General features: G+C 44.0%; 1 pseudogene; it reads left to right on the forward strand.

Annotated features, from left to right (window-relative positions):
- The first annotated feature begins 3,300 nt into the window (after positions 1-3,300).
- Positions 3,301-9,247, forward strand: LOC109737741 (ABC transporter C family member 8-like; annotated as a pseudogene).
- The last annotated feature ends 3,722 nt before the right edge of the window (positions 9,248-12,969 follow it).

A 12,969-nucleotide genomic window follows, 5' to 3' on the forward strand; every position in this document is an offset into this window, starting at 1 on the left:
AGCAGACAGAGGCCTCACCTCCGCTATTTTATCAAGGGAATCAATTAGGGTAGACAAACGCAATTTTTCTTTTTTATAAATTCCAGCAGTATGCTTGGCCCATCCTCGAAGGAATCGACACAGGGAGCGGATTCGATTATTCCATCTTTGGATGGGTGTGTTACCGCGGGGCTGGCGTGCCCACACTTTCTTAACTAGCTCCTGAAATCCCTCTCTAGTGAACCATCCCAGTTCAAATTTAAACTGGTGGCGATTCGAACTCGGGATTGGTTGTCCAAAATCGATTAGCAACGGAGCGTGATCCGATAAGGCCTCAATTCTTTCAAGTGCCCGAACCAATGCTAGGGGATATTTGTATTCCCAGTCAGTGGTAACTAGCACCCGGTCCAGTTTTTCAAAGGTCGGCACCGAACGGTTGTTGGCCCAGGTATACTGACGACCAGACATTGTGATTTCTCTCAGATCGAGGCTGTCAATAACAGCATTAAAGAGGAAAGGCCACCTAGTGTCAAACCGATCATTGTTTTTTTTCCTGCTGATATCGAAGTATCTCGCAGCTACAGAGGCTTGGTGTAGTTGATATGGTTTGCAGTAGCAGTGACCAATGTAGTACCGTGGAAGGTTGGCAAAATGTCATGGTTGTACCGCTCCTACGCTAGGATGTTGGAAGTCTGCAAAAGAAGTAAACATGAGAATACACATGAATGCTAGGGTCTGGTTGGACGTTCTGCCTAGAGTGCAGTATTGACCTTATAATAGCCACTGGACACGGCATCCATAGTCTTAATTAATTAAAGACTTGGATAGGATGCACTGCAACTATATAGGAATATCTGGCGTATTGACAACATGAATTATAGGACAATTAGTCGAAGACTTGGAGAGGTTGTAGTGTAGCTGTGCAGCTTTGTTTCTCTCGCTTTTCACTTCAGATTAATCTTAGTTCACGAAATTGTTCCTTTGGAAGATCGGGGATACACTGAGCAATTAATATAGTTCATCTTCATTTTGAATCCATTCATTTACATGATACATCACAACTACATCTGACCTCAGGGCAATCTGATTGCAAGGGACTCAATGTTTTCTGTGAACTTGCGAAGATGTGATTAGATGAATGGAAGAAAGAACTTGTCTGACAACCTGCAGAAATCTAGAAAATATGAAGCCTAATATATTAGTGTAGCAGCACAGAAAAAATTAAATGAATCTGATATGAGCAAGCACCCTATATAGAAAAAGAAGTAAAAATCTTATTTTCAAAACCTTGCATCCTCGAGAGTATAAATAGTGACCAGCTTCTAACATTGAGATTGTTCTAAACTATCATCTAAACCACGGGTAAATGTACATATAACATAACTAAGACACTGGTGGAATTCCGTTGTTGCTGAAAAAATTAACTAAAACAAATAAAGAAATTTAGCAATTAAAATTCTACTTCAAAGTTTTTGAAGTCGCATAGGGGATCAAATCTGAAAGCGCATTCAGTTTGCAAGTTGAGGACGAAATAGCTATAGAACAGAGAATGCACACTTACGTTAGAGCTCCAAAGGGGAAAAAATAAGGGAGCAGTACACTGGCCACCATATAATTTGCTTTGCTCAGCACTCAACAGTTTGTTTCGGCATCGTTTTTAGTGAACTTGAGAAGTTCTGATTAGATGAATGGATGAGAGAACTGGTCAGACAACCTGTAGAAATATACAAAATCTGAAGCCTAATATATCAGTGTAGCAACAGAGTAATAGTTTGCTAAATCAAAGAATCTGATATGGGCGAGTGCCCTATATCGAAGAAGAACGGCAACTATTATGTTCAAAATCTTGTATCCTAAAGAGTGCAAAGAGTGATCGAATCTCTAGCATCAAGGCATGCATCCATGACTTTAACATGTGCTCGTGACTGGTTCTGAGCTTGCGTCCGGCATGCCGCTGCCATACATCCATAAATGCTACCACGGTTAAGATATGAGAGACGACGATGAGCTGCCCCTGCTAGGCCATGCAGCGGACGCTCCAGAGCTATCGAGAGATGGCAATCCTGATTTGGTGAGCCATAACCACGCTGTTATGATTGTCATAGAGATTCTGATGCTAGTTGAGAGCGCTCGAGACACACATCCATGACTTGAACATGCTTGTTCTCAGCTTGTGTCCGGCATGCCGCTACCACACATCTATACATGCTTCCATGGTTGAGATGTGAGAAACCACGATTAACTGCTCCAGCGGATGTGAGATGGCGATCTAGAAATCTGCACCAAAAAGATCTTCTACGTGAAAGATGAGAGATTAGATGCATATTAACTGCTAGCTTGTAAGAGAAGGAAAGCTAATGTATGTATTTTTTTTGTTTTCCTTTTGACTTCTATTCCCTTCCTCCCGTACGTGCAAGCATGCGGGCCTTTGCAACTTAAAAAAAAAAGTTAACTTCTACTCCCTCCGTTCCTAAATATTTGTCTTTTTAGAGATTTTAAATGGACTACCACATACGGATGTATATAGACATATTTTAGAGTGTAGATTCACTCATTTTGCTCCCTATGTATTCACTTGTTAAAATATCTAGAAAGACAAATATTTAGAAACGGAAGGAGTAGTATTAAGTAAGTATAAGTACAAGATTAATGGCTCATAAAATCTAAGTATAAGTATAGGTATAGATTTATAGACTATAGGGATCAAATAAATTTGTTTTGGGCGGCCACTCGGGAGCGCTAGGACGCGTCCAATATTTTTGGTTATCCGTTGTTTGTTACACCCTCCGTTTCAAATTATTCAATTTGAACTAAAACCACGACGAGTAATTTGGAATGGAGGGAGTAGCTGGGTGGTTTGGAGGTCTTGTAGGTAGGGTGGACATTTTTCGCAAAAAAAAAGGTAGGGTGGACATGGTCTAGCACGGCCGCTATAGATCATTTCCCTTGTATATATACATGTACGTGGCTCAGCTGTAAACAATCCAAATCAAAGCCACATGTTCTTCTTCTCGCCACCTATATATTATCCTTTAGTAGGTACGTGCACGTGTGTGTTCGTGGGGAAGTAGCTGCGCCAGCATGCACGACTCGGAGCTGTACCGGGCCGGCCTGTTGAGCCAGCTCGCCTTCTCGTGGCTGAACCCTCTGCTCCGCCTGGGCCGCTCAAAAGCACTGGAGCTCGCCGACGTCCCGCTCATCGCCTCCGAGGACTGCGCGCGGCGAGCCTCTCGTAGGTTCTCCGAGGCGTGGAGCCGCCACCGGCAGGAGGAGGCAGAGAGCAGGAGGCCCAACAGCCTCGCCCTCGTCTTGTGCAGGTGCTTCCTCCGAGAGATCATGATCGCCGGCTTGTACGCCTTCATGAGAACGCTCGCCATAGCCGCCTCCCCTCTATTGCTCTTTGCGTTCGTACGCTACAGCTACCAAGAAGAGAGGGATCACCGCGTCGGCCTGTCGCTCGTCGGCTGCCTGCTCGCCATCAAGCTCGTCGAGTCCTTGTCCCAGCGGCATTGGTTCTTCGACTCCAGGAGGACCGGGATGCGCATCCGGTCTGCCCTAGTGGCGGTCATCTTTCAAAAGCAGCTCAAGCTGTCCAGCCAGGGGAGGAGGAACCATTCTACCGGGGAGATCGTCAACTACATCGCCGTGGACGCTTACCGGCTGGGCGACGCTCTCGGCTGGTTTCACGAGGCGTGGAGCTCGCCGCTCCAGCTGGCCTTGGCAGTCGCCACGCTCTTCTGGGCACTCAGGCTTGGGGCACTCCCGGGTCTAGTCCCGCTCATCATCTTCGGCTTCCTCAACGTGCCCTTCGCAAGGCTTCTTCAAGGGTACCAGGCCAAGTTCATGGTTGCACAGGATGACAGGCTCCGGTCCACCTCCGAGGTGCTCAACAGCATGAAGATCATCAAGCTGCAGTCATTGGAGGACAAGTTCCGTACCATGGTCGAGTCCCTCCGAGACGCCGAGTTCACATGGTTGAGGGAGACCCAGATAAAGAAAGCCTACGGCGCGGTCATGTACTGGATGTCCCCCACGGTTGTCTCTGCGGTCATGTACACCGCGACGGCCATTCTGGGGAGTGCCCCCCTGAATGCCACTACACTCTTCACCGTCTTGGCCACCCTCAGGGTCATGGCTGAGCCAGTGAAGTTTCTTCCTGAGATCCTGACAATGATGATCCAGTACAAGGTGTCGCTGGACCGTATCGAAAAATTTCTCATAGAAGATGAGATCAAAGAGGGCGCGGAGAAGGGGCCTCCACATAACTCTCATGTCAAGGTTCATGTCCAAGATGCAAATTTCAGCTGGAATGCAAGTGCAGCCGATCTGACGCTAAGGAATATTGACCTTAGCATAAACCAAGGAGAGAAGGTGGCTGTCTGTGGTGCAGTTGGCTCAGGAAAATCTTCGCTCCTTTATGCATTACTCCGGGAGATACCGAGAACATCAGGATCAGTAAGTGACAGAAAAGTATATATTGCTCTTTCCTTATTTAGCTGAAATGATTAAATCATACTCCCTCCGTTCCTAAATATAGGTCTTTTTTTAGATATTTCAATATGGACTACATATCGAGCAAAATGAGTACGTAGTACACTTTGAAATCTCTAAAAAAGACTTATATTTAGAAACGGAGGGAGTAGTACTGTTTATTTCTCCATTTTCAATAAAATAAAGTTAAAACTGTGTTATTTCAGGTTGAGGTATTTGGTTCACTGGCATATGTTTCACAAAACTCATGGATACAGAGTGGTACCGTCCGCGATAATATACTCTTCGGAAAGCCTTATGACAAGGCACTGTATGAGAAGGCAATCAGATTCTGTGCTTTGGACAAGGATATAGAAAGTTCCAATCATGGAGACCTTACCGAGATTGGTCAGAGAGGGCTCAACTTGAGTGGAGGTCAGAAGCAAAGGATCCAGCTAGCTAGAGCTGTCTATAATGACGCAGACATCTACCTCCTAGACGACCCTTTCAGCGCGGTGGATGCGCACACTGCTGCAATTCTTTTCTATGTAAGAGGGCTCTTCATCTGCATTACAACTTGTAGTAAATAAAATAAATAGGTATTCTTAGTCTGTTTTGCTATTTTATAAAAAAAAAAAATGTTTTTGACATTAAACCCGTAGTACATATCAAATGTTTTTTAAAATACTCATATCTTCTAAACCATAGCTCCAAATTTAACATGTTATATATGGAATTTGATTAGAAAAATATGTAGAATTTGAATATGTTGTTATTTTACCTGTTAACAATTAAAAAAATACTATTTAAGATGCAATGTTAATCAACAATGTATTATCCGTCCTTTTTCATACCGGTACTGATTCAGATTGGGGATGAACGCCTCGGCAAAAATAGGATTGGACATGAAATTAAAGATAAATTTGTTAGAGACACCGAATAAACAAGGACATGCATGTAAAGAAATAAAAGAAGGACCCAATAAAGATGGGATGTCCGCTATAAATGAAATAAAAGAGAAAATGCAGAGGAGATCCGATAAAGATGAGATGTTGCGCTATTCTCCTATATATAATAAGAAAAAACAGGACATGCATGACAAAAAATAAAAAAGGGGGCATGCATGACAAAAAATAAAATAAAAGACAAGTTTGATAAGATATAAATAGTGATGAAACAGGGACCAATAACTATGACATGTATGGCAAGAAATAGTGATTAAATAGGGGCGCAAGTACCTGAGTCCACAGGAGACCATACAAAAATGTTCTTTTCGAGACAACAAAAAAATCTCTTTTTACGATTAAAAAATCCTGTATCTTTTGAACAATCTGTTTAACAACTCTTCATGTATTTAAGAGATACGCATGTGAAAAAAGTGTTCAAGAGTTACCAAGTTGGCGATTCTTAAACTGAAAACTGCCATTGATGCACACATGTCTCCGTAGTGTGCTAATGTGTCATCGTTTGTTTTTGCCGTTTTTCTTTACTCGACCGTAACAACACCCCATTCCAAACATGACATGAATAAATGCATGATCACTTGCCCGTTTCTTTGTACGGATTAAATCTACATGCAAGCTGTGATGAAATAGAACACCTATAGAATCTTAAACCACACTTTTGTAGGTCAAGTCCATCTTTGTTTGGCCCGTAGCTACAAATTCTCATATTATAGACAATTTTTTGTAAATTAAGACCGTGTGGTATTTTTTTTCTCCCGTTGCAACGCACGGGCCTTTTTGCTAGTAGTTCTAATGTCAAGTTTCTTGCAGGATTGTGTAATGGCAGCACTTTCATGCAAGACCGTTGTTCTTGTGACGCACCAAGTTGAATTTCTGACGGAGACTAACAGGATTTTGGTAAGTTCATCTTCTGAACATGTCTGCACATGATTTCATAAATTGATGATCCCTCTATCAGATAAAAACTCCGTGATTATTTGAATCAACAGGTAATGGAAGGCGGTCAAGTTAAACAACAAGGGAAATATGCGGATCTTCTGGAATCCGGGACGGCATTTGAGAAGCTAGTTTCGGCTCACCAGTCCTCAGTCACTGCACTTGACATCGCCAGCCAACAAAATCGAGTCCAAGGGCAACAGGTTCTTGATGACATTACTATGCCAGGTGCATTGGTGGCAACACGGCAGACTAGCGAAATCGAAGTCTCAACCAAGGATCCTTCAGTGGCCCAGCTCACTGAAGTGGAAGAAAGGGGGATCGGCAACCTTGGATGGAAGCCATACAAAGACTACATACAAGTCTCAAAGGGCATTTTGCCACTCTGTGGGATGGCTGCAACTCAAGTCCTTTTTACAGGCTTTCAAATCATGTCGACATACTGGCTGGCCGTGGCTGTTCAGCTCAATGTCAGTAGTGCTCTTCTGGTTGGGGCATACTCCGGGCTCTCCATCTTCAGTTGCTGCTTTGCCTTCCTCAGAAGCCTATTCGCTGCTACTCTGGGACTCAAGGCCTCCTAAGCATTCTTTACGGGTCTAATGGATTCTGTATTCAAGGCCCCCATGTCATTCTTCAACTCAACGCCCATTGGAAGGATACTCACAAGGGTATGGTTGCTTTACTGTAATTTCTCAAGTGTGATGAATGAACATTCAAGTACAAGTAAATCCCTGACTGAATGTTTACCTCTATCTCTATGCAGGCTTCGTCAGATTTAAGCGTTCTGGACTTTGACATACCTTACTCCATGGCTTTTGTGGTGACTGGCAGTGTGGAGGTGGTCACGACGGTGATAGTCATGGGTACTGTAACTTGGCAGGTCTTAGTTGTAGCAATCCCAGTTACACTCACCATGGTATATGTTCAAGTAAGTCTACTTTGTTGTACATTGATCCAGGGAAATTATTTGAAACGAGTTCAATCGATGAACTGTCTCTTGCCTGAGTTCAAACGCTGATCCTTTGTTTCAGAGGTACTACATGGAGTCAGCTAGAGAGCTAGTCAGAATTAATGGAACAACAAAGGCACCTGTCATGAACTATGCATCAGAATCGATTCTTGGCGTGGTGACAATCAGGGCTTTCAGCGCAACAGACTCGTTCATATACAATAACCTGCAACTAATAGACAATGACGCGACAATGTTCTTCCACACAATTGCTGCGCAAGAGTGGGTTCTTATAAGAGTGGAAGCACTGCAAAGCTTGACGATACTCACATTTTCATTGTTCCTTGTATTGGTTCCTCCAGGAGTAATTTCACCAGGTATTCTACATGTATAGCCATTACAGTGAACTGATCCTTTTTGTTCGTTCTTAATTCTGTCCGCAGATTTGATGATTGCTTGTGAAATATGTTTCCAGGCTTTGCGGGTCTTTGTCTCTCCTATGCTTTGACCCTGACTGGGGCACAGGTTTTCTTGACAAGGTTCTACTCCTACCTAGAAAACTATATCATTTCAGTTGAGAGAATCAAGCAGTATATGCACCTTCCATCGGAGCCTCCTGCCGTAATACCTGATAACAGGCCTCCAATTTCATGGCCACAGGAGGGAAGAATAGACATGCAAGATTTGAAGGTAAATAGAATATCCTTTGCACATTATACTCATGGAAATCGACAATATTAATAAAAGGTTTCAATGACATGCACTTGTGAGCAGATTAAATACCGCCCAAACACGCCACTTGTTCTCAAAGGAATCACTTGCACCTTCCCTGCTGGAAACAGAATTGGGGTTGTCGGGAGGACGGGAAGCGGGAAATCAACACTTATCAGCTCACTGTTCCGTCTCATTGATCCTGTTGGTGGGAGGATACTTATTGACAACTTGGATATTTGCTCTATGGGTCTCAAGGATCTAAGAACTAAACTGAGTATTATCCCCCAAGAACCTACACTTTTCACAGGAACTGTGCGCAATAACTTGGACCCCCTTGGTCTGCATTCCGACGATGAGATATGGGAGGTGAGAAAAAGATGTTCCTGCAAAAAGGATGCAAAGTAGTTCAAGATAGGCGATAAAAAGTCTTACTTGTATAGTTCTTAAGAAGAGTCATGTTAAATGAATTTTCTTATCACAATTCAAGGGAATGGAAAAAAAAAGATGTACGATCTGACCGTATTTAACACTTAAACTGCTTGCAATGAACTTTTCAGGCCTTGGAGAAGTGTCAACTGAAGAAATCAATTAGCAGCACTGCTGCTCTTCTCGATACAGTAGGTAAGTATTACAGAGATATTAATATTCTATCAGAACAAAATAATTACCATGGCAAGCACTTTGTGTTACTGGAAGGTTAAAATGATTTCTCCTTCTGGCCTATGGCAGTGAGTAATGATGGCGATAACTGGAGTGTTGGACAGCGCCAACTCTTCTGTCTTGGCAGAGTTCTCCTCCGTAGGAACAAAATTCTCATGCTAGATGAAGCAACGGCGTCCATCGACTCCGCAACTGATGCAATCCTACAGGGTGTCATCAGGAAGCAATTCATAAGTTGCACAGTGATAACCATTGCTCACAGGGTCGCAACTGTGACAGACAGTGACAGGGTCATGGTACTTTCCTACGGTATGTTATATTAGTTCGGTCATGTATCAAGTGATGAAATTTCTGGTCCATTCCCCTCTCTAGTGATAAACTAGCAATAGCATCAAACCTGATCATGTTATAAGTAAACAACTACACTTGCTAGATTTGATGACGAGTGCTGACGACTTGTACGGGTAAGCTTCTAGAATATGACACACCCATCAAGCTGCTGGAAGACAAACAATCTGCCTTTGCTAAACTTGTGGCGGAGTATTGGGCTAATTGCAATCGGAACTCAACCTGATTCTGTCATTCTGTGTCAGGCATGACAAATGAGATGACAAATTCAATTCAGAGAATCCAGGTACTGAAAGATTGTTATACCGGCTTCTTGAATTCCATCTGTAACAATGCTGACCTTGTCCTCCACACTTTCTGCTTGGTGAAATAACTTGAAATAAAGAAGACATCAACAACAATGTAAATCTGGTCAGTGAGGGCAAAATATTTGGAGATAAGGTTCATGGACAGAACAAGGTGAAGATGCAATGGCCAGAGTCCTCCCACTTTTAGCATGATAAATCGTACACTTCATATGTAAGTTCTATTGAATAACATGCAAAGGAAATAAAGTGTCAAGATACCAGTAAAAACAATATTTGCCCAAGTCATGGGACAAAAAGTTATTACTATGTCCCTTATGTGCTAAATACTGTTGATTGTACCGCGAGGAAGTGCATGTTGTCCAAAATGAAGATATATAGTGCCAAGAACCATTTAGGATTTCATGCAAATGAAGTTGTGATTTCATCATATGTTCCTAAATAATTTGAAATTATCGAGAATCATGCTGGAGGATTCTGCGCAGCAAGTACTATTACTGATGATACAAAATATAATCAGTATCATCCATGCATGATTGCCTCTCCACTGATTAATCAATCCATACCTCTCATGATTGCGAGGTTATGCAGTGTTTCTTCTTAAAATCCTTTTGCAGCACCTTAGGGCATAACCACCCCATGTCAAGATTAAACGAGCAGAGCTACCAAATAAGTTTATTATGGGCATAATTATTGATACCTCCAAATTAATCTTAGCTTAGTGGTTTGGACACGTAAACTCAATAGAAATACTTAACATGGATTACTGACAGATAGCAAGCTGCATCATCTTTCACGTTTCAAATTCTTGAGCACTTCGAATAATGCATAACAGCACGAATTTCTGAGATTTGGAATTTGAGAACCCCAGAAATATATATTATGCAGGGAAGTTGTGCAAACGAATTATGTTAAATAGAAGCTAGTCCAATTGTTTCTCTAATTTATTTATTTATTTCAAAACTGAGGCAAAAGATTTGACGCATCCATTCATTAAGTAGAAGAGAGTTGTCCGATTAATTAATGGGAAATCAGGCAAAAACCATTATAAACCGCTGAGCGGCACACAAAAGATAACCCATAGATACCACTCCAAGAAGGCCTTGTCAAGAGAACATGCTGCCTCACGCCATCACTTCTTCCCAAGAGGCATCATTGCCATCCCAAACTCTGAGCAAGCGACTCCGACTTTGCTATAGACGATCGTCGACAAAACCCACATTGTATAGGCCGTGTGGATTGACATGAAGATGTGTGCCAGACCTCAGCCACTGCAACAAGACATCGCACCTCATCAGCGATGGAGAACAATGAAGGAGAACTAGGCAAGGATGGTGTCCTGGAAGATTAGTGAATGGACCATCTGCTGCCCATTATTGTACGCCACCGGGCCCCGCTACCGGAGCTTCGACTTCACAGCAACAAACCAGCCGAGACCATCCCATGAACACGTCGGAGAAGAGCTGACTACCTCAACCAATGTGGGATATTCTACATTGCTCCTCGCGACACTGTTGCCATAGAAGCCTCGACTTCAACACCAACGCCATCCACAGGCCCCCCTTGCCAGTGCCTAGCTCAAAAGACGAAGCCCCCAAGAGGAAAACGACAACAAGGCACCGCCATCGTTCGATCACACGGGATCAAGGGTTTCGCCCAGAAGAGTTGCCTCTAGGAAGGTCAACGATGCCTGCAATCATTGCCATTGCTGCTCACGGCACATAGCGGAGACAAGGTGTTCACCCAAGCTCCGAACACACCTTCCATCACACATCAACCGGCACCGACGTTGGCAAGACCACCAGCCACCACCATAGAACCCGCCCGTCGACGAAGAAGCACCGAGATCCAGCGGAGCCAACCGCACCTAGCAAAGGCTACCAGTGGCCAAGCTCCAGCACGAGGCACTAGATCCATCAATGGCCAACCAGACGTAGCACCACCCGACACAGCACGAGCCGCCCCGCCCAATGGAGCACCATGCCAACAGGGAGTAGAGAGCGCTGCCGAATGCCAAGAACCGCCATGGTTCCAGGCAGCAGCCATACATCAGGCGTGCCCCATGGACGCCACATCGCACCTGCCAACGACTAGACCCGTCGTACTCACCACATGGAGCCGCCTTTTCGCGTCGCCTTGGCCATCGAGCCTCACTACTACCAGAGTTGCAACATCGTTGAAGCTAGAGGACCATGGAGGGCCACCGCGCAACAACCTGGCCATAGATTCGTGTTGCCCGAGTCTCCTACGCACCCCCCCCCCCCCGCGACCCCACACCGTGCCTCCTCCACATGGGGCTGATCCACACCCGCCGAGACAACCTGTGAGCCCACGACACACCTCCTAGCCCACCCCCTTCGCCGCCTCGCTGCGGCAGTGCGGGCAACACGCCCGAGCACCCATTGAAGTGGCCGGTCCGCGCCGCCCAACCCCAAGTGAGAGGAGGCAATGGCCCCGCCACCCAAGGCCGGTCCTGAGATTTTGGGGACCCGGGGCGAAACCAAAACTCGAGGCCCCTTAATATAATTGTAATATAACAATAAGTAGTTGGGTGTCCCGCGCATTTGCACGGGCTAGCCTTAAATAATTTTGTAAACTAAAAAGTTTTTATTCTTCATAAATCTCATATGGTTGATTACTAACATTTTATTATTTTCGTGATACTAATAGACCATGGCATTATACCGATAAAAAAGAGAGCTCAAAATACTACATGATTTAAAACTCAACAAAACCAAAATCACGGACACGCTTTTACAGATTCACCTTGTGAAGGGCCCTCCTAATTCGCCAAAAAATATATGATCTATGGACTTCAACTATCAAAAGATCTCTTCATACACAAAAGTATTTGATTATCTACGAAGGAAGATTAAATTATTGCCTTTGATTATCAATGCTCTACAACTCACAAATTGTTTTGTTTGCAACTCATAGACTAATAGGATCCAAATTCTGCCAAGAATCACACCAAAATCCCAGCTTATAAGAGAGTAAAACAAAGACAACATATCATCTGTGGTCTCTCCCCTCGATTTTGACATCATGCACGTTTCAGTACTCCTTTTCAAGTTTGTTCTGTAATTGCGCTCCTTAACCACCTTAACCACCGGGAATCTCCTCGAGACTTTTTACGGTGCATCCTACTTCCTGATATAGTGGGTAGTATATAACTGATCCAATGGTCATTATTGATCCTCGTTTTTTTCCTCTCTTAGGACATTTTGGTAATTGGCTGTTAGGTGATTTGACTTTTCTTAATGTTAATTGTCATGATTGACTAATAACATAGGTAACCAGATATGTGAAAAAAGCACGTCAACAAAATCTGTAAAAAAAGAATTGTCCTTCATCTTAGTTCGTAGGTTATCTCTTCATTCTCAGGCAGTTCGTCAGCCGCCCAAGCAGTCCGGCGGCCGTCTCAATCGCACAGGGTCGGCCGCTCCGTCTCCTGACCTCTGGTCGGCGCCCCATGATCTTTGACGGCGCAGCCGCTCCGCTCAGCCCGTCAGCTCTCTCTCAGTCGCATGATCTTCGGACGGCGCCAGAGATCGGTTCGTCCGCAAGTAGTCTCTCGGTAGTGATCGCAATGTCCTCCTCCTTTCCAAATGAGGCCGCTTTCATGTCTCAACTCTCAATTAAT

This window comes from Aegilops tauschii, chromosome 6 (genome assembly GCF_002575655.3).
Source record: "Aegilops tauschii subsp. strangulata cultivar AL8/78 chromosome 6, Aet v6.0, whole genome shotgun sequence".
Lineage (NCBI taxonomy): Eukaryota > Viridiplantae > Streptophyta > Magnoliopsida > Poales > Poaceae > Aegilops > Aegilops tauschii.